At 45.7% G+C, this 22,904-nt stretch overlaps 49 non-coding genes across 49 annotated transcripts; all 49 read right to left on the reverse strand.

Annotated features, from left to right (window-relative positions):
• Positions 1–756: 756 nt before the first annotated feature.
• Positions 757–830, reverse strand: TRNAP-AGG (transfer RNA proline (anticodon AGG)). The gene has a single exon. It is a non-coding gene; the product is annotated as a tRNA-Pro (tRNA).
• A 1,049-nt stretch (positions 831–1,879) lies between these two features.
• On the reverse strand, positions 1,880–1,951 carry TRNAP-CGG (transfer RNA proline (anticodon CGG)). Its single transcript has one exon. It is a non-coding gene; the product is annotated as a tRNA-Pro (tRNA).
• Positions 1,952–2,681: 730 nt separating this feature from the next.
• Positions 2,682–2,753, reverse strand: TRNAP-CGG (transfer RNA proline (anticodon CGG)). Its single transcript has one exon. It is a non-coding gene; the product is annotated as a tRNA-Pro (tRNA).
• A 247-nt stretch (positions 2,754–3,000) lies between these two features.
• TRNAP-AGG (transfer RNA proline (anticodon AGG)) lies at positions 3,001–3,074 on the reverse strand. The gene has a single exon. It is a non-coding gene; the product is annotated as a tRNA-Pro (tRNA).
• A 726-nt stretch (positions 3,075–3,800) lies between these two features.
• Positions 3,801–3,874, reverse strand: TRNAP-AGG (transfer RNA proline (anticodon AGG)). The gene has a single exon. It is a non-coding gene; the product is annotated as a tRNA-Pro (tRNA).
• Positions 3,875–4,760: 886 nt separating this feature from the next.
• TRNAP-AGG (transfer RNA proline (anticodon AGG)) lies at positions 4,761–4,834 on the reverse strand. The gene has a single exon. It is a non-coding gene; the product is annotated as a tRNA-Pro (tRNA).
• A 246-nt stretch (positions 4,835–5,080) lies between these two features.
• TRNAP-CGG (transfer RNA proline (anticodon CGG)) lies at positions 5,081–5,153 on the reverse strand. The gene has a single exon. It is a non-coding gene; the product is annotated as a tRNA-Pro (tRNA).
• A 406-nt stretch (positions 5,154–5,559) lies between these two features.
• On the reverse strand, positions 5,560–5,633 carry TRNAP-AGG (transfer RNA proline (anticodon AGG)). Its single transcript has one exon. It is a non-coding gene; the product is annotated as a tRNA-Pro (tRNA).
• Positions 5,634–6,839: 1,206 nt separating this feature from the next.
• Positions 6,840–6,912, reverse strand: TRNAP-CGG (transfer RNA proline (anticodon CGG)). Its single transcript has one exon. It is a non-coding gene; the product is annotated as a tRNA-Pro (tRNA).
• An 89-nt stretch (positions 6,913–7,001) lies between these two features.
• TRNAP-AGG (transfer RNA proline (anticodon AGG)) lies at positions 7,002–7,073 on the reverse strand. Its single transcript has one exon. It is a non-coding gene; the product is annotated as a tRNA-Pro (tRNA).
• Positions 7,074–8,120: 1,047 nt separating this feature from the next.
• Positions 8,121–8,194, reverse strand: TRNAP-AGG (transfer RNA proline (anticodon AGG)). The gene has a single exon. It is a non-coding gene; the product is annotated as a tRNA-Pro (tRNA).
• Positions 8,195–8,921: 727 nt separating this feature from the next.
• On the reverse strand, positions 8,922–8,995 carry TRNAP-AGG (transfer RNA proline (anticodon AGG)). The gene has a single exon. It is a non-coding gene; the product is annotated as a tRNA-Pro (tRNA).
• Positions 8,996–9,560: 565 nt separating this feature from the next.
• On the reverse strand, positions 9,561–9,634 carry TRNAP-AGG (transfer RNA proline (anticodon AGG)). The gene has a single exon. It is a non-coding gene; the product is annotated as a tRNA-Pro (tRNA).
• Positions 9,635–10,519: 885 nt separating this feature from the next.
• Positions 10,520–10,593, reverse strand: TRNAP-CGG (transfer RNA proline (anticodon CGG)). Its single transcript has one exon. It is a non-coding gene; the product is annotated as a tRNA-Pro (tRNA).
• An 88-nt stretch (positions 10,594–10,681) lies between these two features.
• On the reverse strand, positions 10,682–10,753 carry TRNAP-UGG (transfer RNA proline (anticodon UGG)). Its single transcript has one exon. It is a non-coding gene; the product is annotated as a tRNA-Pro (tRNA).
• Positions 10,754–11,001: 248 nt separating this feature from the next.
• Positions 11,002–11,073, reverse strand: TRNAP-CGG (transfer RNA proline (anticodon CGG)). Its single transcript has one exon. It is a non-coding gene; the product is annotated as a tRNA-Pro (tRNA).
• An 87-nt stretch (positions 11,074–11,160) lies between these two features.
• On the reverse strand, positions 11,161–11,234 carry TRNAP-AGG (transfer RNA proline (anticodon AGG)). The gene has a single exon. It is a non-coding gene; the product is annotated as a tRNA-Pro (tRNA).
• Positions 11,235–11,799: 565 nt separating this feature from the next.
• TRNAP-CGG (transfer RNA proline (anticodon CGG)) lies at positions 11,800–11,873 on the reverse strand. Its single transcript has one exon. It is a non-coding gene; the product is annotated as a tRNA-Pro (tRNA).
• Positions 11,874–11,961: 88 nt separating this feature from the next.
• TRNAP-UGG (transfer RNA proline (anticodon UGG)) lies at positions 11,962–12,033 on the reverse strand. Its single transcript has one exon. It is a non-coding gene; the product is annotated as a tRNA-Pro (tRNA).
• A 248-nt stretch (positions 12,034–12,281) lies between these two features.
• On the reverse strand, positions 12,282–12,353 carry TRNAP-CGG (transfer RNA proline (anticodon CGG)). Its single transcript has one exon. It is a non-coding gene; the product is annotated as a tRNA-Pro (tRNA).
• A 247-nt stretch (positions 12,354–12,600) lies between these two features.
• TRNAP-AGG (transfer RNA proline (anticodon AGG)) lies at positions 12,601–12,674 on the reverse strand. The gene has a single exon. It is a non-coding gene; the product is annotated as a tRNA-Pro (tRNA).
• A 565-nt stretch (positions 12,675–13,239) lies between these two features.
• TRNAP-AGG (transfer RNA proline (anticodon AGG)) lies at positions 13,240–13,313 on the reverse strand. The gene has a single exon. It is a non-coding gene; the product is annotated as a tRNA-Pro (tRNA).
• An 88-nt stretch (positions 13,314–13,401) lies between these two features.
• On the reverse strand, positions 13,402–13,473 carry TRNAP-CGG (transfer RNA proline (anticodon CGG)). Its single transcript has one exon. It is a non-coding gene; the product is annotated as a tRNA-Pro (tRNA).
• An 87-nt stretch (positions 13,474–13,560) lies between these two features.
• Positions 13,561–13,634, reverse strand: TRNAP-AGG (transfer RNA proline (anticodon AGG)). The gene has a single exon. It is a non-coding gene; the product is annotated as a tRNA-Pro (tRNA).
• A 247-nt stretch (positions 13,635–13,881) lies between these two features.
• On the reverse strand, positions 13,882–13,955 carry TRNAP-AGG (transfer RNA proline (anticodon AGG)). Its single transcript has one exon. It is a non-coding gene; the product is annotated as a tRNA-Pro (tRNA).
• A 565-nt stretch (positions 13,956–14,520) lies between these two features.
• Positions 14,521–14,594, reverse strand: TRNAP-AGG (transfer RNA proline (anticodon AGG)). Its single transcript has one exon. It is a non-coding gene; the product is annotated as a tRNA-Pro (tRNA).
• Positions 14,595–14,840: 246 nt separating this feature from the next.
• Positions 14,841–14,914, reverse strand: TRNAP-AGG (transfer RNA proline (anticodon AGG)). Its single transcript has one exon. It is a non-coding gene; the product is annotated as a tRNA-Pro (tRNA).
• A 727-nt stretch (positions 14,915–15,641) lies between these two features.
• On the reverse strand, positions 15,642–15,713 carry TRNAP-CGG (transfer RNA proline (anticodon CGG)). The gene has a single exon. It is a non-coding gene; the product is annotated as a tRNA-Pro (tRNA).
• An 87-nt stretch (positions 15,714–15,800) lies between these two features.
• Positions 15,801–15,874, reverse strand: TRNAP-AGG (transfer RNA proline (anticodon AGG)). Its single transcript has one exon. It is a non-coding gene; the product is annotated as a tRNA-Pro (tRNA).
• Positions 15,875–16,439: 565 nt separating this feature from the next.
• Positions 16,440–16,513, reverse strand: TRNAP-CGG (transfer RNA proline (anticodon CGG)). Its single transcript has one exon. It is a non-coding gene; the product is annotated as a tRNA-Pro (tRNA).
• An 88-nt stretch (positions 16,514–16,601) lies between these two features.
• TRNAP-UGG (transfer RNA proline (anticodon UGG)) lies at positions 16,602–16,673 on the reverse strand. Its single transcript has one exon. It is a non-coding gene; the product is annotated as a tRNA-Pro (tRNA).
• A 248-nt stretch (positions 16,674–16,921) lies between these two features.
• Positions 16,922–16,993, reverse strand: TRNAP-CGG (transfer RNA proline (anticodon CGG)). The gene has a single exon. It is a non-coding gene; the product is annotated as a tRNA-Pro (tRNA).
• An 87-nt stretch (positions 16,994–17,080) lies between these two features.
• TRNAP-AGG (transfer RNA proline (anticodon AGG)) lies at positions 17,081–17,154 on the reverse strand. The gene has a single exon. It is a non-coding gene; the product is annotated as a tRNA-Pro (tRNA).
• A 246-nt stretch (positions 17,155–17,400) lies between these two features.
• TRNAP-AGG (transfer RNA proline (anticodon AGG)) lies at positions 17,401–17,474 on the reverse strand. Its single transcript has one exon. It is a non-coding gene; the product is annotated as a tRNA-Pro (tRNA).
• Positions 17,475–17,719: 245 nt separating this feature from the next.
• On the reverse strand, positions 17,720–17,793 carry TRNAP-CGG (transfer RNA proline (anticodon CGG)). The gene has a single exon. It is a non-coding gene; the product is annotated as a tRNA-Pro (tRNA).
• An 88-nt stretch (positions 17,794–17,881) lies between these two features.
• Positions 17,882–17,953, reverse strand: TRNAP-UGG (transfer RNA proline (anticodon UGG)). Its single transcript has one exon. It is a non-coding gene; the product is annotated as a tRNA-Pro (tRNA).
• Positions 17,954–18,201: 248 nt separating this feature from the next.
• Positions 18,202–18,273, reverse strand: TRNAP-CGG (transfer RNA proline (anticodon CGG)). The gene has a single exon. It is a non-coding gene; the product is annotated as a tRNA-Pro (tRNA).
• A 246-nt stretch (positions 18,274–18,519) lies between these two features.
• TRNAP-AGG (transfer RNA proline (anticodon AGG)) lies at positions 18,520–18,593 on the reverse strand. The gene has a single exon. It is a non-coding gene; the product is annotated as a tRNA-Pro (tRNA).
• A 246-nt stretch (positions 18,594–18,839) lies between these two features.
• On the reverse strand, positions 18,840–18,913 carry TRNAP-AGG (transfer RNA proline (anticodon AGG)). The gene has a single exon. It is a non-coding gene; the product is annotated as a tRNA-Pro (tRNA).
• Positions 18,914–19,322: 409 nt separating this feature from the next.
• TRNAP-CGG (transfer RNA proline (anticodon CGG)) lies at positions 19,323–19,394 on the reverse strand. The gene has a single exon. It is a non-coding gene; the product is annotated as a tRNA-Pro (tRNA).
• Positions 19,395–20,281: 887 nt separating this feature from the next.
• TRNAP-AGG (transfer RNA proline (anticodon AGG)) lies at positions 20,282–20,355 on the reverse strand. Its single transcript has one exon. It is a non-coding gene; the product is annotated as a tRNA-Pro (tRNA).
• Positions 20,356–20,441: 86 nt separating this feature from the next.
• Positions 20,442–20,515, reverse strand: TRNAP-CGG (transfer RNA proline (anticodon CGG)). The gene has a single exon. It is a non-coding gene; the product is annotated as a tRNA-Pro (tRNA).
• An 88-nt stretch (positions 20,516–20,603) lies between these two features.
• On the reverse strand, positions 20,604–20,675 carry TRNAP-CGG (transfer RNA proline (anticodon CGG)). Its single transcript has one exon. It is a non-coding gene; the product is annotated as a tRNA-Pro (tRNA).
• Positions 20,676–20,762: 87 nt separating this feature from the next.
• On the reverse strand, positions 20,763–20,836 carry TRNAP-AGG (transfer RNA proline (anticodon AGG)). The gene has a single exon. It is a non-coding gene; the product is annotated as a tRNA-Pro (tRNA).
• A 726-nt stretch (positions 20,837–21,562) lies between these two features.
• On the reverse strand, positions 21,563–21,636 carry TRNAP-AGG (transfer RNA proline (anticodon AGG)). The gene has a single exon. It is a non-coding gene; the product is annotated as a tRNA-Pro (tRNA).
• Positions 21,637–22,201: 565 nt separating this feature from the next.
• On the reverse strand, positions 22,202–22,275 carry TRNAP-AGG (transfer RNA proline (anticodon AGG)). Its single transcript has one exon. It is a non-coding gene; the product is annotated as a tRNA-Pro (tRNA).
• Positions 22,276–22,361: 86 nt separating this feature from the next.
• Positions 22,362–22,435, reverse strand: TRNAP-CGG (transfer RNA proline (anticodon CGG)). Its single transcript has one exon. It is a non-coding gene; the product is annotated as a tRNA-Pro (tRNA).
• An 88-nt stretch (positions 22,436–22,523) lies between these two features.
• On the reverse strand, positions 22,524–22,595 carry TRNAP-CGG (transfer RNA proline (anticodon CGG)). The gene has a single exon. It is a non-coding gene; the product is annotated as a tRNA-Pro (tRNA).
• An 87-nt stretch (positions 22,596–22,682) lies between these two features.
• On the reverse strand, positions 22,683–22,756 carry TRNAP-AGG (transfer RNA proline (anticodon AGG)). Its single transcript has one exon. It is a non-coding gene; the product is annotated as a tRNA-Pro (tRNA).
• Positions 22,757–22,904: the final 148 nt, after the last annotated feature.

Consider the following 22,904-nt stretch of genomic DNA (forward strand, 5'->3'; position numbering starts at 1 on the left):
TTAAGTTTTCATACGGTTTATATTTTATCAGTTTATATTTTCTATCCATTTTATCCTCTTTAAATAGCAATTTAACTAGTTGCATATAAATAGTCACCAAATTACTTCTGCAAAACTCGGGTCCGTGCGGGATTTGAACCCGGGACCACTCACACCCGACGCGAGTATCATACCCTTAAACCAACGGATCATGTATGACAGCAAGACATGCTCAACTCGTAGTCCTACAATTTAACTAGTTGCATATAAATAGTCACCAAATTACTTCTGCAAAACTCGGGTCCGTCCGGGATTTGAACCAGGGACCCCTCGCACCCTAAGCGAGTATCATACCCCTAGACCAACGGACGAAATATGACGCTGAAACATGCTCAACTCGTAGTCCTACTATTTAACTAGTTACATTTAAATAGTCACCAAATTACTTCTGCAAAACTCGGGTCCGTCCGGGATTTGAACCCGGGACCACTCACACCCGAAGCGAGTATCATACCCCTAAACCAACGGATCATGTATGACAGCGAGACATGCTCAACTCGTAGTCCTACAATTTAACTAGTTGCATTTAAATAGTCACCAAATTACTTCTGCAAAACTCGGGTCCGTCCGTGATTTGAACCCGGGACCCCTTGCACCCTAAGCGAGTATCATACCCTTAGACCAACGGACGAAATATGACGCTGAAACATGCTCAACTCGTAGTCCTACTATTTAACTAGTTACATTTAAATAGTCACCAAATTACTTCTGCAAAACTCGGGTCCGTCCGGGATTTGAACCCGGGACCACTCGCACCCTAAGCGAGTATCATACCCCTAGACCAACGGACGAAGTATGACACTGAAACATGCTCAACTCGTAGTCCTACAATTCAACTCGTTGCATTTAAATAGTCACCAAATTACTTCTGCAAAAACACGGGTCCGTCCGGGGTTTGAACCCGGGACCACTCGTACCCAAAGCGAGTATCATACCCCTAGACCAACGGACCATGTATATGAAAACATGCTCAACTCATAGGCCTACCCTGTAGTTAGTTGCATTTAAATAGTCTCTAAATTACCTCTGCAAAAACTCGGTTCCGTCCGGGATTTGAACCCGGGACCACTCACACCCGAAGCGAGTATCATACCCCTAGACCAACGGGCCATGTATGTTATTGAAACATGCTCAACTCGTAGGCCTACAATATAACTAGTTGCATTTAAATAGTCACTAAATTACCTCTGCAAAAACTCGGGTCCGTCCGGGATTTGAACCCGGGACCACTCACACCCTAAGCGAGTATCATACCCCTAAACCAACGGACGACGTATGACACTGAAACATGCTCAACTCGTAGTCCTACAATTTAACTAGTTACATTTAAATAGTCACCAAATTACTTCTGCAAAACTCGGGTCCGTCTGGGATTTGAACCCGGGACCACTCGCACCCTAACCGAGTATCATACCCCTAGACCAACGGACGAAGTATGACACTGAAACATGCTCAACTCGTAGTCCTACAATTTAACTAGTTACATTTAAATAGTCACCAAATTACTTCTGCAAAACTCGGGTCCGTCCGGGATTTGAACCCGGGACCACTCACACCCGAAGTGAGTATCATACCCCTAGATCAACAGACTATGTATAACACTGAAACATGCTCAACTCGTAGGCCTACAATATAACTAGTTGCATTTAAATAGTCACCAAATTACTTCTGCAAAAACTCGTGTCCGTCCGGAATTTGAACCCGGGACCCCTCGCACCCTAAGCGAGTATCATACCCCTAGACCAACGGACGAAATATGACACTGAAACATGCTCAACTCGTAGTCCTACTATTTAACTAGTTACATTTAAATAGTCACCAAATTACTTCTGCAAAACTCGGGACCGTCCGGGATTTGAACCCGGGACCACTCACACCCGAAGCGAGTATCATACCCCTAGACCAACGGACCATGTATGTTATTGAAACATGCTCAACTCGTAGGCCTACAATATAACTAGTTGCATTTAAATAGTCACTAAATTACCTCTGCAAAAACTCGGGTCCGTCCGGGATTTGAACCCGGGACCACTCACACCCTAAGCGAGTATCATACCCCTAAACCAACGGACGACGTATGACACTGAAACATGCTCAACTCGTAGTCCTACAATTTAACTAGTTACATTTAAATAGTCACCAAATTACTTCTGCAAAACTCGGGTCCGTCTGGGATTTGAACCCGGGACCACTCGCACCCTAACCGAGTATCATACCCCTAGACCAACGGACGAAGTATGACACTGAAACATGCTCAACTCGTAGTCCTACAATTTAACTAGTTACATTTAAATAGTCACCAAATTACTTCTGCAAAACTCGGGTCCGTCCGGGATTTGAACCCGGGACCACTCACACCCGAAGTGAGTATCATACCCCTAGATCAACAGACTATGTATAACACTGAAACATGCTCAACTCGTAGGCCTACAATATAACTAGTTGCATTTAAATAGTCACCAAATTACTTCTGCAAAAACTCGTGTCCGTCCGGAATTTGAACCCGGGACCCCTCGCACCCTAAGCGAGTATCATACCCCTAGACCAACGGACGAAATATGACACTGAAACATGCTCAACTCGTAGTCCTACTATTTAACTAGTTACATTTAAATAGTCACCAAATTACTTCTGCAAAACTCGGGACCGTCCGGGATTTGAACCCGGGACCACTCACACCCGAAGCGAGTATCATACCCCTAGACCAACGGACCATGTATTTTATTGAAACATGCTCAACTCGTAGGCCTACAATATAACTAGTTGCATTTAAATAGTCACTAAATTACCTCTGCAAAAACTCGTGTCCGTCCGGAATTTGAACCCGGGACCCCTCGCACCCTAAGCGAGTATCATACCCCTAGACCAACGGACGAAATATGACACTGAAACATGCTCAACTCGTAGTCCTACTATTTAACTAGTTACATTTAAATAGTCACCAAATTACTTCTGCAAAACTCGGGTCCGTCCGGGATTTGAACCCGGGACCACTCGCACCCTAAGCGAGTATCATACCCCTAGACCAACGGACGAAGTATGACAATGAAACATGCTCAACTCGTAGTCCTACAATTTAACTCGTTGCATTTAAATAGTCACCAAATTACTTCTGCAAAACTCGGGTTCGTCAGGGATTTGAACCCGGGACCACTCACACCCGAAGCGAGTATCATACCCTTAACCCAACGGATCATGTATGACAGCGAGACATGCTCAACTCGTAGTCCTACAATTTAACTAGTTGCATATAAATAGTCACCAAATTACTTCTGCAAAACTCGGGTCCGTGCGGGATTTGAACCCGGGACCACTCACACCCGACGCGAGTATCATACCCTTAAACCAACGGATCATGCATGACAGCGAGACATGCTCAACTCGTAGTCCTACAATTTAACTAGTTGCATATAAATAGTCACCAAATTACTTCTGCAAAACTCGGGTCCGTCCGGGATTTGAACCAGGGACCCCTCGCACCCTAAGCGAGTATCATACCCCTAGACCAACGGACGAAATATGACGCTGAAACATGCTCAACTCGTAGTCCTACTATTTAACTAGTTACATTTAAATAGTCACCAAATTACTTCTGCAAAACTCGTTTCCGTCCGGGATTTGAACCCGGGACCACTCACACCCGAAGCGAGTATCATACCCCTAAACCAACGGATCATGTATGACAGCGAGACATGCTCAACTCGTAGTCCTACAATTTAACTAGTTGCATTTAAATAGTCACCAAATTACTTCTGCAAAACTCGGGTCCGTCCGGGATTTGAACCCGGGACCACTCGCACCCTAAGCGAGTATCATACCCCTAGACCAACGGACGAAGTATGACACTGAAACATGCTCAACTCGTAGTCCTACAATTTAACTCGTTGCATTTAAATAGTCACCAAATTACTTCTGCAAAACTCGGGTTCGTCAGGGATTTGAACCCGGGACCACTCACACCCGAAGCGAGTATCATACCCTTAACCCAACGGATCATGCATGACAGCGAGACATGCTCAACTCGTAGTCCTACAATTTAACTAGTTGCATATAAATAGTCACCAAATTACTTCTGCAAAACTCGGGTCCGTGCGGGATTTGAACCCGGGACCACTCACACCCGACGCGAGTATCATACCCTTAAACCAACGGATCATGCATGACAGCGAGACATGCTCAACTCGTAGTCCTACAATTTAACTAGTTGCATATAAATAGTCACCAAATTACTTCTGCAAAACTCGGGTCCGTCCGGGATTTGAACCAGGGACCCCTCGCACCCTAAGCGAGTATCATACCCCTAGACCAACGGACGAAATATGACGCTGAAACATGCTCAACTCGTAGTCCTACTATTTAACTAGTTACATTTAAATAGTCACCAAATTACTTCTGCAAAACTCGGGTCCGTCCGGGATTTGAACCCGGGACCACTCACACCCGAAGCGAGTATCATACCCCTAAACCAACGGATCATGTATGACAGCGAGACATGCTCAACTCGTAGTCCTACAATTTAACTAGTTGCATTTAAATAGTCACCAAATTACTTCTGCAAAACTCGGGTCCGTCCGTGATTTGAACCCGGGACCCCTTGCACCCTAAGCGAGTATCATACCCTTAGACCGACGGACGAAATATGACGCTGAAACATGCTCAACTCGTAGTCCTACTATTTAACTAGTTACATTTAAATAGTCACCAAATTACTTCTGCAAAACTCGGGTCCGTCCGGGATTTGAACCCGGGACCACTCGCACCCTAAGCGAGTATCATACCCCTAGACCAACGGACGAAGTATGACACTGAAACATGCTCAACTCGTAGTCCTACAATTCAACTCGTTGCATTTAAATAGTCACCAAATTACTTCTGCAAAAACACGGGTCCGTCCGGGGTTTGAACCCGGGACCACTCGTACCCAAAGCGAGTATCATACCCCTAGACCAACGGACCATGTATATAAAAACATGCTCAACTCATAGGCCTACCCTGTAGTTAGTTGCATTTAAATAGTCTCTAAATTACCTCTGCAAAAACTCGGTTCCGTCCGGGATTTGAACCCGGGACCACTCACACCCGAAGCGAGTATCATACCCCTAGACCAACGGACCATGTATGTTATTGAAACATGCTCAACTCGTAGGCCTACAATATAACTAGTTGCATTTAAATAGTCACTAAATTACTTCTGCAAAACTCGGGTCCGTCCGGGATTTGAACCAGGGACCCCTCGCACCCTAAGCGAGTATCATACCCCTAGACCAACGGACGAAATATGACGCTGAAACATGCTCAACTCGTAGTCCTACTATTTAACTAGTTACATTTAAATAGTCACCAAATTACTTCTGCAAAACTCGTTTCCGTCCGGGATTTGAACCCGGGACCACTCACACCCGAAGCGAGTATCATACCCCTAAACCAACGGATCATGTATGACAGCGAGACATGCTCAACTCGTAGTCCTACAATTTAACTAGTTGCATTTAAATAGTCACCAAATTACTTCTGCAAAACTCGGGTCCGTCCGGGATTTGAACCCGGGACCACTCGCACCCTAAGCGAGTATCATACCCCTAGACCAACGGACGAAGTATGACACTGAAACATGCTCAACTCGTAGTCCTACAATTTAACTCGTTGCATTTAAATAGTCACCAAATTACTTCTGCAAAACTCGGGTTCGTCAGGGATTTGAACCCGGGACCACTCACACCCGAAGCGAGTATCATACCCTTAACCCAACGGATCATGTATGACAGCGAGACATGCTCAACTCGTAGTCCTACAATTTAACTAGTTGCATATAAATAGTCACCAAATTACTTCTGCAAAACTCGGGTCCGTGCGGGATTTGAACCCGGGACCACTCACACCCGACGCGAGTATCATACCCTTAAACCAACGGATCATGCATGACAGCGAGACATGCTCAACTCGTAGTCCTACAATTTAACTAGTTGCATATAAATAGTCACCAAATTACTTCTGCAAAACTCGGGTCCGTCCGGGATTTGAACCAGGGACCCCTCGCACCCTAAGCGAGTATCATACCCCTAGACCAACGGACGAAATATGACGCTGAAACATGCTCAACTCGTAGTCCTACTATTTAACTAGTTACATTTAAATAGTCACCAAATTACTTCTGCAAAACTCGGGTCCGTCCGGGATTTGAACCCGGGACCACTCACACCCGAAGCGAGTATCATACCCCTAAACCAACGGATCATGTATGACAGCGAGACATGCTCAACTCGTAGTCCTACAATTTAACTAGTTGCATTTAAATAGTCACCAAATTACTTCTGCAAAACTCGGGTCCGTCCGTGATTTGAACCCGGGACCCCTTGCACCCTAAGCGAGTATCATACCCTTAGACCGACGGACGAAATATGACGCTGAAACATGCTCAACTCGTAGTCCTACTATTTAACTAGTTACATTTAAATAGTCACCAAATTACTTCTGCAAAACTCGGGTCCGTCCGGGATTTGAACCCGGGACCACTCGCACCCTAAGCGAGTATCATACCCCTATACCAACGGACGAAGTATGACACTGAAACATGCTCAACTCGTAGTCCTACAATTCAACTCGTTGCATTTAAATAGTCACCAAATTACTTCTGCAAAAACACGGGTCCGTCCGGGGTTTGAACCCGGGACCACTCGTACCCAAAGCGAGTATCATACCCCTAGACCAACGGACCATGTATGTAAAAACATGCTCAACTCATAGGCCTACCCTGTAGTTAGTTGCATTTAAATAGTCTCTAAATTACCTCTGCAAAAACTCGGTTCCGTCCGGGATTTGAACCCGGGACCACTCACACCCGAAGCGAGTATCATACCCCTAGACCAACGGACCATGTATGTTATTGAAACATGCTCAACTCGTAGGCCTACAATATAACTAGTTGCATTTAAATAGTCACTAAATTACCTCTGCAAAAACTCGGGTCCGTCCGGGATTTGAACCCGGGACCACTCACACCCTAAGCGAGTATCATACCCCTAGACCAACGGACCATGTATGTTATTGAAACATGCTCAACTCGTAGGCCTACAATATAACTAGTTGCATTTAAATAGTCACCAAATTACTTCTGCAAAAACTCGTGTCCGTCCGGAATTTGAACCCGGGGCCCCTCGCACCCTAAGCGAGTATCATACCCCTAGACCAACGGACGAAATATGACACTGAAACATGCTCAACTCGAAGTCCTACAATTTAACTCGTTGCATTTAAATAGTCACCAAATTACTTCTGCAAAACTCGGGTCCGTCAGGGATTTGAACCCGGGACCACTCACACCCGAAGCGAGTATCATACCCTTAAACCAACGGATCATGTATGACAGCGAGACATGCTCAACTCGTAGTCCTACAATTTAACTAGTTGCATATAAATAGTCACCAAATTACTTCTGCAAAACTCGGGTCCGTGCGGGATTTGAACCCGGGACCACTCACACCCGACGCGAGTATCATACCCTTAAACCAACGGATCATGTATGACAGCGAGACATGCTCAACTCGTAGTCCTACAATTTAACTAGATGCATATAAATAGTCACCAAATTACTTCTGCAAAACACGGGTCCGTCCGGGATTTGAACCAGGGACCCCTCGCACCCTAAGCGAGTATCATACCCCTAGACCAACGGACGAAATATGACGCTGAAACATGCTCAACTCGTAGTCCTACTATTTAACTAGTTACATTTAAATAGTCACCAAATTACTTCTGCAAAACTCGGGTCCGTCCGGGATTTGAACCCGGGACCACTCACACCCGAAGCGAGTATCATACCTCTAAACCAACGGATCATGTATGACAGCGAGACATGCTCAACTCGTAGTCCTACAATTTAACTAGTTGCATTTAAATAGTCACCAAATTACTTCTGCAAAACTCGGGTCCGTCCGTGATTTGAACCCGGGACCCCTTGCAAACTAAGCGAGTATCATACCCTTAGACCAACAGACGAAATATGACGCTGAAACATGCTCAACTCGTAGTCCTACTATTTAACTAGTTACATTTAAATAGTCACCAAATTACCTCTGCAAAACTCGGGTCCGTCCGGGATTTGAACCCGGGACCACTCGCACCCTAAGCGAGTATCATACCCCTAGACCAACGGACGAAGTATGACACTGAAACATGCTCAACTCGTAGTCCTACAATTCAACTCGTTGCATTTAAATAGTCACCAAATTACATCTGCAAAACTCGGGTCCGTCCGGGATTTGAACCCGGGACCACTCACACCCGAAGCGAGTAACATACCCCAAAAGCAACGGATCATGTATGACAGCGAGACATGCTAAACTCGTAGGCCTACAATTTAATTAGTTGCATTTAAGTAGTCACCAAATTACTTCTGCAAAACTCGGGTCCTTCCGGGATTTGAACCCGGGACCACTCGCACCCTAAGCGAGTATCATACCCCTAGACCAACGGACGAAGTATGACACTGAAACATGCTCAACTCGTAGTCCTACAATTTAACTCGTTGCATTTAAATAGTCACCAAATTACTTCTGCAAAAACACGGGTCCGTCCGGGGTTTGAACCCGGGACCACTCACACCCGAAGCGAGTATCATACCCTTAAACCAACGGATCATGTATGACAGCGAGACATGCTCAACTCGTAGTCCTACAATTTAACTAGTTGCATATAAATAGTCACCAAATTACTTCTGCAAAACTCGGGTCCGTCCGGGATTTGAACCCGGGACCACTCACAACCGAAGCGAGTATCATACCCTTAAACCAACGGATCATGTATGACAGCGAGACATGCTCAACTCGTAGTCCTACAATTTAACTAGTTGCATATAAATAGTCACCAAATTACTTCTGCAAAACTCGGGTCCGTCCGGGATTTGAACCCGGGACCCCTCGCACCCTAAGCGAGTATCATACCCCTAGACCAACGGACGAAATATGACGCTGAAACATGCTCAACTCGTAGTCCTACTATTTAACTAGTTACATTTAAATAGTCACCAAATTACTTCTGCAAAACTCGGGTCCGTCCGGGATTTGAACCCGGGACCACTCACACCCGAAGCGAGTATCATACCCCTAAACCAACGGATCATGTATGACAGCAAGACATGCTCAACTCGTAGTCCTACAATTTAACTAGTTGCATTTAAATACTCACCAAATTACTGCTGCAAAAACACGGGTCCGTCCGGGATTTGAACCCGGGACCACTCGCACCCAAAGCGTGTATCATACCCCTAGACCAACGGACCATGTATGTAAAAACATGCTGAACTCATAGGCCTACCCTGTAGTTAGTTGCATTTAAATAGTCTCTAAATTACCTCAGCAAAATCTCGGTTCCGTCCGGGATTTGAACCCGGGACCACTCGCACCCAAAGCGAGTATCATACCCCTAGACCAACGGCCCATGTATGAAATAAAACATGCTCAACTCATAGGCCTATCCTATAATTAGTTGCATTTAAATAGTCACTAAATTACCTCTGCATAAACTCGGGTCCGTCCGGGATTTGAACCCGGGACCCCTCGCACCCTAAGCGAGTATCATACCCCTAGACCAACGGACGAAATATGACGCTGAAACATGCTCAACTCGTAGTCCTACTATTTAACTAGTTACATTTAAATAGTCACCAAATTACTTCTGCAAAACTCGGGTCCGTCCGGGATTTGAACCCGGGACCACTCACACCCGAAGCGAGTATCATACCTCTAAACCAACGGATCATGTATGACAGCGAGACATGCTCAACTCGTAGTCCTACAATTTAACTAGTTGCATTTAAATAGTCACCAAATTACTTCTGCAAAAGTCGGGTCCGTCCGTGATTTGAACCCGGGACCCCTTGCACCCTAAGCGAGTATCATACCCTTAGACCAACGGACGAAATATGACGCTGAAACATGCTCAACTCGTAGTCCTACTATTTAACTAGTTACATTTAAATAGTCACCAAATTACTTCTGCAAAACTCGGGTCCGTCCGGGATTTGAACCCGGGACCACTCACACCCGAAGCGAGTAACATACCCCAAAAGCAACGGATCATGTATGACAGCGAGACATGCTAAACTCGTAGGCCTACAATTTAATTAGTTGCATTTAAGTAGTCACCAAATTACTTCTGCAAAACTCGTTTCCTTCCGGGATTTGAACCCGGGACCACTCGCACCCTAAGCGAGTATCATACCCCTAGACCAACGGACGAAGTACGACACTGAAACATGCTCAACTCGTAGTCCTACAATTTAACTCGTTGCATTTAAATAGTCACCAAATTACTTCTGCAAAAACACGGGTCCGTCCGGGGTTTGAACCCGGGACCACTCGTACCCAAAGCGAGTATCATACCCCTAGACCAACGGACCATGTATGTAAAAACATGCTCAACTCATAGGCCTACCCAGTAGTTAGTTGCATTTAAATAGTCTCTAAATTACCTCTGCAAAAACTCGGTTCCGTCCGGGATTTGAACCCGGGACCACTCACACCCGAAGCGAGTATCATACCCCTAGACCAACGGACGAAGTATGACACTGAAACATGCTCAACTCGTAGTCCTACAATTCAACTCGTTGCATTTAAATAGTCACCAAATTACTTCTGCAAAACTCGGGTCCGTCCGGGCTTTGAACCCGGGACCACTCGCACCCAAAGCGAGTATCATACCCCTAGACCAACGGACCATGTATGAAATAAAACATGCTCAACTCAAAGACCTACCCTATAGTTAGTTGCATTTAAATAGTCACTAAATTACTTCTGCAAAAACTCGGGTCCGTCCGGGATTTGAACCCGGGACCACTCACACCCGAAGCGAGTAACATACCCCAAAAGCAACGGATCATGTATGACAGCGAGGCATGCTAAACTCGTTGGCCTACAATTTAATTAGTTGCATTTAAGTAGTCACCAAATTACTTCTGCAAAACTCGGGTCCGTCCGGGATTTGAACCCGGGACCACTCACACCCGAAGCGAGTATCATACCCCTAGACCAACGGACCATGTATGACACTGAAACATGCTACACTCGTAGGCCTACAATATAACTAGTTGCATTTAAATAGTCACCAAATTACTTCTGCAAAAACTCGTGTCCGTCCGGGATTTGAACCCGGGACCCCTCGCACCCTAAGCGAGTATCATACCCCTAGACCAACGGACGAAATATGACACTGAAACATGCTCAACTCGTAGTCCTACTATTTAACTAGTTACATTTAAATAGTCACCAAATTACTTCTGCAAAACTCGGGTCCGTCCGGGATTTGAACCCGGGACCACTCACACCCGAAGCGAGTAACATACCCCAAAAGCAACGGATCATGTATGACAGCGAGACATGCTAAAATCGTAGGCCTACAATTTAATTAGTTGCATTTAAGTAGTCACCAAATTACTTCTGCAAAACTCGGGTCCTTCCGGGATTTGAACCCGGGACCACTCGCACCCTAAGCGAGTATCATACCCCTAGACCAACGGACGAAGTATGACACTGAAACATGCTCAACTCGTAGTCCTACAATTTAACTCGTTGCATTTAAATAGTCACCAAATTACTTCTGCAAAAACACGGGTCCGTCCGGGGTTTGAACCCGGGACCACTCGTACCCAAAGCGAGTATCATACCCCTAGACCAACGGACCATGTATGTAAAAACATGCTCAACTCATATGCCTACCCTGTAGTTAGTTGCATTTAAATAGTCTCTAAATTACCTCTGCAAAAACTCGGTTCCGTCCGGGATTTGAACCCGGGACCACTCACACCCGAAGCGAGTATCATACCCCTAGACCAACGGACGAAGTATGACACTGAAACATGCTCAACTCGTAGTCCTACAATTCAACTCGTTGCATTTAAATAGTCACCAAATTACTTCTGCAAAACTCGGGTCCGTCCGGGCTTTGAACCCGGGACCACTCGCACCCAAAGCGAGTATCATACCCCTAGACCAACGGACCATGTATGAAATAAAACATGCTCAACTCAAAGACCTACCCTATAGTTAGTTGCATTTAAATAGTCACTAAATTACTTCTGCAAAAACTCGGGTCCGTCCGGGACTTGAACCCGGGACCACTCACACCCGAAGCGAGTAACATACCCCAAAAGCAACGGATCATGTATGACAGCGAGGCATGCTAAACTCGTTGACCTACAATTTAATTAGTTGCTTTTAAGTAGTCACCAAATTACTTCTGCAAAACTCGGGTCCGTCCGGGATTTGAACCCGGGACCACTCACACCCGAAGCGAGTATCATACCCCTAGACCAACGGACCATGTATGACACTGAAACATGCTACACTAGTAGGCCTACAATATAACTAGTTGCATTTAAATAGTCACCAAATTACTTCTGCAAAAACTCGTGTCCGTCCAGGATTTGAACCCGGGACCCCTCGCACCCTAAGCGAGTATCATACCCCTAGACCAACGGACGAAATATGACACTGAAACATGCTCAACTCGTAGTCCTACTATTTAACTCGTTGCATTTAAATAGTCACCAAATTACTTCTGCAAAACTCGGGTCCGTCCGGGATTTGAACCCGGGACCCCTCGCACCCTAAGCGAGTATCATACCCCTAGACCAACGGACGAAATATGACGCTGAAACATGCTCAACTCGTAGTCCTACTATTTAACTAGTTACATTTAAATAGTCACCAAATTACTTCTGCAAAACTCGGGTCCGTCCGGGATTTGAACCCGGGACCACTCACACCCGAAGCGAGTATCATACCCCTAAACCAACGGATCATGTATGACAGCGAGACATGCTCAACTCGTAGTCCTACAATTTAACTAGTTGCATTTAAATAGTCACCAAATTACTGCTGCAAAAACACGGGTCCGTCCGGTATTTGAACCCGGGACCACTCGCACCCAAAGCGTGTATCATACCCCTAGACCAACGGACCATGTATGTAAAAACATGCTCAACTCATAGGCCTACCCTGTAGTTAGTTGCATTTAAATAGTCTCTAAATTACCTCAGCAAAAACTCGGTTCCGTCCGGGATTTGAACCCGGGACCACTCGCACCCAAAGCGAGTATCATACCCCTAGACCAACGGCCCATGTATGAAATAAAACATGCTCAACTCATAGGCCTATCCTATAATTAGTTGCATTTAAATAGTCACTAAATTACCTCTGCAAAAACTCGGGTCCGTCCGGGATTTGAACCCGGGACCCCTCGCACCCTAAGCGAGTATCATACCCCTAGACCAACGGACGAAATATGACGCTGAAACATGCTCAACTCGTAGTCCTACTATTTAACTAGTTACATTTAAATAGTCACCAAATTACTTCTGCAAAACTCGGGTCCGTCCGGGATTTGAACCCGGGACCACTCACATCCGAAGCGAGTATCATACCCCTAGACCAACGGACCATGTATGACACTGAAACATGCTACACTCGTAGGCCTACAATATAACTAGTTGCATTTAAATAGTCACCAAATTACTTCTGCAAAAACTCGTGTCCGTCCGGGATTTGAACCCGGGACCCCTCGCACCCTAAGCGAGTATCATACCCCTAGACCAACGGACGAAATATGACACTGAAACATGCTCAACTCGTAGTCCTACTATTTAACTCGTTGCATTTAAATAGTCACCAAATTACTTCTGCAAAAACACGGGTCCGTCCGGGGTTTGAACCCGGGACCACTCACACCCGAAGCGAGTATCATACCCTTAAACCAACGGATCATGTATGACAGCGAGACATGCTCAACTCGTAGTCCTACAATTTAACTAGTTGCATATAAATAGTCACCAAATTACTTCTGCAAAACTCGGGTCCGTCCGGGATTTGAACCCGGGACCCCTCGCACCCTAAGCGAGTATCATACCCCTAGACCAACGGACGAAATATGACGCTGAAACATGCTCAACTCGTAGTCCTACTATTTAACTAGTTACATTTAAATAGTCACCAAATTACTTCTGCAAAACTCGGGTCCGTCCGGGATTTGAACCCGGGACCACTCACACCCGAAGCGAGTATCATACCCCTAAACCAACGGATCATGTATGACAGCGAGACATGCTCAACTCGTAGTCCTACAATTTAACTAGTTGCATTTAAATAGTCACCAAATTACTGCTGCAAAAACACGGGTCCGTCCGGGATTTGAACCCGGGACCACTCGCACCCAAAGCGTGTATCATACCCCTAGACCAACGGACCATGTATGTAAAAACATGCTGAACTCATAGGCCTACCCTGTAGTTAGTTGCATTTAAATAGTCTCTAAATTACCTCAGCAAAATCTCGGTTCCGTCCGGGATTTGAACCCGGGACCACTCGCACCCAAAGCGAGTATCATACCCCTAGACCAACGGCCCATGTATGAAATAAAACATGCTCAACTCATAGGCCTATCCTATAATTAGTTGCATTTAAATAGTCACTAAATTACCTCTGCATAAACTCGGGTCCGTCCGGGATTTGAACCCGGGACCCCTCGCACCCTAAGCGAGTATCATACCCCTAGACCAACGGACGAAATATGACGCTGAAACATGCTCAACTCGTAGTCCTACTATTTAACTAGTTACATTTAAATAGTCACCAAATTACTTCTGCAAAACTCGGGTCCGTCCGGGATTTGAACCCGGGACCACTCACACCCGAAGCGAGTATCATACCTCTAAACCAACGGATCATGTATGACAGCGAGACATGCTCAACTCGTAGTCCTACAATTTAACTAGTTGCATATAAATAGTCACCAAATTACTTCTGCAAAACTCGGGTCCGTCCGGGATTTGAACCCGGGACCCCTCGCACCCTAAGCGAGTATCATACCCCTAGACCAACGGACGAAATATGACGCTGAAACATGCTCAACTCGTAGTCCTACTATTTAACTAGTTACATTTAAATAGTCACCAAATTACTTCTGCAAAACTCGGGTCCGTCCGGGATTTGAACCCGGGACCACTCACACCCGAAGCGAGTATCATACCCCTAAACCAACGGATCATGTATGACAGCGAGACATGCTCAACTCGTAGTCCTACAATTTAACTAGTTGCATTTAAATAGTCACCAAATTACTGCTGCAAAAACACGGGTCCGTCCGGGATTTGAACCCGGGACCACTCGCACCCAAAGCGTGTATCATACCCCTAGACCAACGGACCATGTATGTAAAAACATGCTGAACTCATAGGCCTACCCTGTAGTTAGTTGCATTTAAATAGTCTCTAAATTACCTCAGCAAAATCTCGGTTCCGTCCGGGATTTGAACCCGGGACCACTCGCACCCAAAGCGAGTATCATACCCCTAGACCAACGGCCCATGTATGAAATAAAACATGCTCAACTCAAAGACCTACCCTATAGTTAGTTGCATTTAAATAGTCACTAAATTACTTCTGCAAAAACTCGGGTCCGTCCGGGATTTGAACCCGGGACCACTCACACCCGAAGCGAGTAACATACCCCAAAAGCAACGGATCATGTATGACAGCGAGGCATGCTAAACTCGTTGGCCTACAATTTAATTAGTTGCATTTAAGTAGTCACCAAATTACTTCTGCAAAACTCGGGTCCGTCCGGGATTTGAACCCGGGACCACTCACACCCGAAGCGAGTATCATACCCCTAGACCAACGGACCATGTATGACACTGAAACATGCTACACTCGTAGGCCTACAATATAACTAGTTGCATTTAAATAGTCACCAAATTACTTCTGCAAAAACTCGTGTCCGTCCGGGATTTGAACCCGGGACCCCTCGCACCCTAAGCGAGTATCATACCCCTAGACCAACGGACGAAATATGACACTGAAACATGCTCAACTCGTAGTCCTACTATTTAACTAGTTACATTTAAATAGTCACCAAATTACTTCTGCAAAACTCGGGTCCGTCCGGGATTTGAACCCGGGACCACTCACACCCGAAGCGAGTAACATACCCCAAAAGCAACGGATCATGTATGACAGCGAGACATGCTAAAATCGTAGGCCTACAATTTAATTAGTTGCATTTAAGTAGTCACCAAATTACTTCTGCAAAACTCGGGTCCTTCCGGGATTTGAACCCGGGACCACTCGCACCCTAAGCGAGTATCATACCCCTAGACCAACGGACGAAATATGACACTGAAACATGCTCAACTCGTAGTCCTACAATTTAACTCGTTGCATTTAAATAGTCACCAAATTACTTCTGCAAAAACACGGGTCCGTCCGGGGTTTGAACCCGGGACCACTCGTACCCAAAGCGAGTATCATACCCCTAGACCAACGGACCATGTATGTAAAAACATGCTCAACTCATAGGCCTACCCTGTAGTTAGTTGCATTTAAATAGTCTCTAAATTACCTCTGCAAAAACTCGGTTCCGTCCGGGATTTGAACCCGGGACCACTCACACCCGAAGCGAGTATCATACCCCTAGACCAACGGACGAAGTATGACACTGAAACATGCTCAACTCGTAGTCCTACAATTCAACTCGTTGCATTTAAATAGTCACCAAATTACTTCTGCAAAACTCGGGTCCGTCCGGGCTTTGAACCCGGGACCACTCGCACCCAAAGCGAGTATCATACCCCTAGACCAACGGACCATGTATGAAATAAAACATGCTCAACTCAAAGACCTACCCTATAGTTAGTTGCATTTAAATAGTCACTAAATTACTTCTGCAAAAACTCGGGTCCGTCCGGGATTTGAACCCGGGACCACTCACACCCGAAGCGAGTAACATACCCCAAAAGCAACGGATCATGTATGACAGCGAGGCATGCTAAACTCGTTGGCCTACAATTTAATTAGTTGCATTTAAGTAGTCACCAAATTACTTCTGCAAAACTCGGGTCCGTCCGGGATTTGAACCCGGGACCACTCACACCCGAAGCGAGTATCATACCCCTAGACCAACGGACCATGTATGACACTGAAACATGCTACACTCGTAGGCCTACAATATAACTAGTTGCATTTAAATAGTCACCAAATTACTTCTGCAAAAACTCGTGTCCGTCCGGGATTTGAACCCGGGACCCCTCGCACCCTAAGCGAGTATCATACCCCTAGACCAACGGACGAAATATGACACTGAAACATGCTCAACTCGTAGTCCTACTATTTAACTAGTTACATTTAAATAGTCACCAAATTACTTCTGCAAAACTCGGGTCCGTCCGGGATTTGAACCCGGGACCACTCACACCCGAAGCGAGTAACATACCCCAAAAGCAACGGATCATGTATGACAGCGAGACATGCTAAAATCGTAGGCCTACAATTTAATTAGTTGCATTTAAGTAGTCACCAAATTACTTCTGCAAAACTCGGGTCCGTCCGGGATTTGAACCCGGGACCACTCGCACCCTAAGCGAGTATCATACCCCTAGACCAACGGACGAAGTATGACACTGAAACATGCTCAACTCGTAGTCCTACAATTTAACTCGTTGCATTTAAATAGTCACCAAATTACTTCTGCAAAAACACGGGTCCGTCCGGGGTTTGAACCCGGGACCACTCGTACCCAAAGCGAGTATCATACCCCTAGACCAACGGACCATGTATGTAAAAACATGCTCAACTCATAGGCCTACCCTGTAGTTAGTTGCATTTAAATAGTCTCTAAATTACCTCTGCAAAAACTCGGTTCCGTCCGGGATTTGAACCCGGGACCACTCACACCCGAAGCGAGTATCATACCCCTAGACCAACGGACGAAGTATGACACTGAAACATGCTCAACTCGTAGTCCTACAATTCAACTCGTTGCATTTAAATAGTCACCAAATTACTTCTGCAAAACTCGGGTCCGTCCGGGCTTTGAACCCGGGACCACTCGCACCCAAAGCGAGTATCATACCCCTAGACCAACGGACCATGTATGAAATAAAACATGCTCAACTCAAAGACCTACCCTATAGTTAGTTGCATTTAAATAGTCACTAAATTACTTCTGCAAAAACTCGGGTCCGTCCGGGATTTGAACCCGGGACCACTCACACCCGAAGCGAGTAACATACCCCAAAAGCAACGGATCATGTATGACAGCGAGGCATGCTAAACTCGTTGGCCTACAATTTAATTAGTTGCATTTAAGTAGTCACCAAATTACTTCTGCAAAACTCGGGTCCGTCCGGGATTTGAACCCGGGACCACTCACACCCGAAGCGAGTATCATACCCCTAGACCAACGGACCATGTATGACACTGAAACATGCTACACTCGTAGGCCTACTATTTAACTCGTTGCATTTAAATAGTCACCAAATTACTTCTGCAAAACTCGGGTCCGTCAGGGATTTGAACCCGGGACCACTCACACCCGAAGCGAGTATCATACCCTTAAACCAACGGATCATGTTTAACAGCGAGACATGCTCAACTCGTAGTCCTACAATTTAACTAGTTGCATATAAATAGTCACCAAATTACTTCTGCAAAACTCGGGTCCGTCCGGGATTTGAACCCGGGACCCCTCGCACCCTAAGCGAGTATCATACCCCTAGACCAACGGACGAAATATGACGCTGAAACATGCTCAACTCGTAGTCCTACTATTTAACTAGTTACATTTAAATAGTCACCAAATTACTTCTGCAAAACTCGGGTCCGTCCGGGATTTGAACCCGGGACCACTCACACCCGAAGCGAGTATCATACCCTTAAACCAACGGATCATGTATGACAGCGAGACATGCTCAACTCGTAGTCCTACAATTTAACTAGTTGCATATAAATAGTCACCAAATTACTTCTGCAAAACTCGGGTCCGTCCGGGATTTGAACCCGGGACCCCTCGCACCCTAAGCGAGTATCATACCCCTAGACCAACGGACGAAATATGACGCTGAAACATGCTCAACTCGTAGTCCTACTATTTAACTAGTTACATTTAAATAGTCACCAAATTACTTCTGCAAAACTCGGGTCCGTCCGGGATTTGAACCCGGGACCACTCACACCCGAAGCGAGTATCATACCCCTAAACCAACGGATCATGTATGACAGCGAGACATGCTCAACTCGTAGTCCTACAATTTAACTAGTTGCATTTAAATAGTCACCAAATTACTGCTGCAAAAACACGGGTCCGTCCGGCATTTGAACCCGGGACCACTCGCACCCGAAGCGAGTATCATACCCCTAGACCAACGGACGAAGTATGACACTGAAACATGCTCAACTCGTAGTCCTACAATTCAACTCGTTGCATTTAAATAGTCACCAAATTACTTTTGCAAAACTCGGGTCCGTCCGGGCTTTGAACCCGGGACCACTCACATCCGAAGCGAGTATCATACCCCTAGACCAACGGACCATGTATGACACTGAAACATGCTACACTCGTAGGCCTACAATATAACTAGTTGCATTTAAATAGTCACCAAATTACTTCTGCAAAAACTCGTGTCCGTCCGGGATTTGAACCCGGGACCACTCACAACCGAAGCGAGTATCATACCCCTAGACCAACGGACGAAATATGACGCTGAAACATGCTCAACTCGTAGTCCTACTATTTAACTAGTTACATTTAAATAGTCACCAAATTACTTCTGCAAAACTCGGGTCCGTCCGGGATTTGAACCTGGGACCACTCACACCCGAAGCGAGTATCATACCCTTAAACCAACGGATCATGTATGACAGCGAGACATGCTCAACTCGTAGTCCTACAATTTAACTAGTTGCATATAAATAGTCACCAAATTACTTCTGCAAAACTCGGGTCCGTCCGGGATTTGAACCCGGGACCACTCGCACCCGAAGCGAGTATCATACCCTTAAACCAACGGATCATGTATGACAGCGAGACATGCTCAACTCGTAGTCCTACAATTTAACTAGTTGCATATAAATAGTCACCAAATTACTTCTGCAAAACTCGGGTCCGTCCGGGATTTGAACCCGGGACCACTCACACCCGAAGCGAGTATCATACCCTTAAACCAACGGATCATGTATGACAGCGAGACATGCTCAACTCGTAGTCCTACAATTTAACTAGTTGCATATAAATAGTCACCAAATTACTTCTGCAAAACTCGGGTCCGTCCGGGATTTGAACCCGGGACCACTCACAACCGAAGCGAGTATCATACCCTTAAACCAACGGATCATGTATGACAGCGAGACATGCTCAACTCGTAGTCCTACAATTTAACTAGTTGCATATAAATAGTCACCAAATTACTTCTGCAAAACTCGGGTCCGTCCGGGATTTGAACCCGGGACCCCTCGCACCCTAAGCGAGTATCATACCCCTAGACCAACGGACGAAATATGACGCTGAAACATGCTCAACTCGTAGTCCTACTATTTAACTAGTTACATTTAAATAGTCACCAAATTACTTCTGCAAAACTCGGGTCCGTCCGGGATTTGAACCCGGGACCACTCACACCCGAAGCGAGTATCATACCCCTAGACCAACGGACGAAGTATGACACTGAAACATGCTCAACTCGTAGTCCTACAATTCAACTCGTTGCATTTAAATAGTCACCAAATTACTTTTGCAAAACTCGGGTCCGTCCGGGCTTTGAACCCGGGACCACTCACATCCGAAGCGAGTATCATACCCCTAGACCAACGGACCATGTATGACACTGAAACATGCTACACTCGTAGGCCTACAATATAACTAGTTGCATTTAAATAGTCACCAAATTACTTCTGCAAAAACTCGTGTCCGTCCGGGATTTGAACCCGGGACCCCTCGCACCCTAAGCGAGTATCATACCCCTAGACCAACGGACGAAATATGACACTGAAACATGCTCAACTCGTAGTCCTACTATTTAACTCGTTGCATTTAAATAGTCACCAAATTACTTCTGCAAAACTCGGGTCCGTCAGGGATTTGAACCCGGGACCACTCACACCCGAAGCGAGTATCATACCCTTAAACCAACGGATCATGTATGACAGCGAGACATGCTCAACTCGTAGTCCTACAATTTAACTAGTTGCATATAAATAGTCACCAAATTACTTCTGCAAAACTCGGGTCCGTCCGGGATTTGAACCCGGGACCACTCACAACCGAAGCGAGTATCATACCCCTAGACCAACGGACGAAATATGACGCTGAAACATGCTCAACTCGTAGTCCTACTATTTAACTAGTTACATTTAAATAGTCACCAAATTACTTCTGCAAAACTCGGGTCCGTCCGGGATTTGAACCTGGGACCACTCACACCCGAAGCGAGTATCATACCCTTAAACCAACGGATCATGTATGACAGCGAGACATGCTCAACTCGTAGTCCTACAATTTAACTAGTTGCATATAAATAGTCACCAAATTACTTCTGCAAAACTCGGGTCCGTCCGGGATTTGAACCCGGGACCACTCGCACCCGAAGCGAGTATCATACCCTTAAACCAACGGATCATGTATGACAGCGAGACATGCTCAACTCGTAGTCCTACAATTTAACTAGTTGCATATAAATAGTCACCAAATTACTTCTGCAAAACTCGGGTCCGTCCGGGATTTGAACCCGGGACCCCTCGCACCCTAAGCGAGTATCATACCCCTAGACCAACGGACGAAATATGACGCTGAAACATGCTCAACTCGTAGTCCTACTATTTAACTAGTTACATTTAAATAGTCACCAAATTACTTCTGCAAAACTCGGGTCCGTCCGGGATTTGAACCCGGGACCACTCACACCCGAAGCGAGTATCATACCCCTAAACCAATGGATCATGTATGACAGCGAGACATGCTCAACTCGTAGTCCTACAATTTAACTAGTTGCATTTAAATAGTCACCAAATTACTGCTGCAAAAACACGGGTCCGTCCGGTATTTGAACCCGGGACCACTCGCACCCAAAGCGTGTATCATACCCCTAGACCAACGGACCATGTATGTAAAAACATGCTCAACTCATAGGCCTACCCTGTAGTTAGTTGCATTTAAATAGTCTCTAAATTACCTCAGCAAAAACTCGGTTCCGTCCGGGATTTGAACCCGGGACCACTCGCACCCAAAGCGAGTATCATACCCCTAGACCAACGGCCCATGTATGAAATAAAACATGCTCAACTCATAGGCCTATCCTATAATTAGTTGCATTTAAATAGTCACTAAATTACCTCTGCAAAAACTCGGGTCCGTCCGGGATTTGAACCCGGGACCCCTCGCACCCTAAGCGAGTATCATACCCCTAGACCAACGGACGAAATATGACGCTGAAACATGCTCAACTCGTAGTCCTACTATTTAACTAGTTACATTTAAATAGTCACCAAATTACTTCTGCAAAACTCGGGTCCGTCCGGGATTTGAACCCGGGACCACTCACACCCGAAGCGAGTATCATACCCCTAGACCAACGGACGAAGTATGACACTGAAACATGCTCAACTCGTAGTCCTACAATTCAACTCGTTGCATTTAAATAGTCACCAAATTACTTTTGCAAAACTCGGGTCCGTCCGGGCTTTGAACCCGGGACCACTCACATCCGAAGCGAGTATCATACCCCTAGACCAACGGACCATGTATGACACTGAAACATGCTACACTCGTAGGCCTACAATATAACTAGTTGCATTTAAATAGTCACCAAATTACTTCTGCAAAAACTCGTGTCCGTCCGGGATTTGAACCCGGGACCCCTCGCACCCTAAGCGAGTATCATACCCCTAGACCAACGGACGAAATATGACACTGAAACATGCTCAACTCGTAGTCCTACTATTTAACTCGTTGCATTTAAATAGTCACCAAATTACTTCTGCAAAACTCGGGTCCGTCAGGGATTTGAACCCGGGACCACTCACACCCGAAGCGAGTATCATACCCTTA

Source organism: Phalangium opilio, unplaced genomic scaffold (genome assembly GCF_054372755.1).
Source record: "Phalangium opilio isolate 3A_F unplaced genomic scaffold, DU_Popi_V2 ptg000200l_1, whole genome shotgun sequence".
In the NCBI taxonomy this organism is placed as follows: Eukaryota; Metazoa; Arthropoda; class Arachnida; order Opiliones; family Phalangiidae; genus Phalangium; species Phalangium opilio.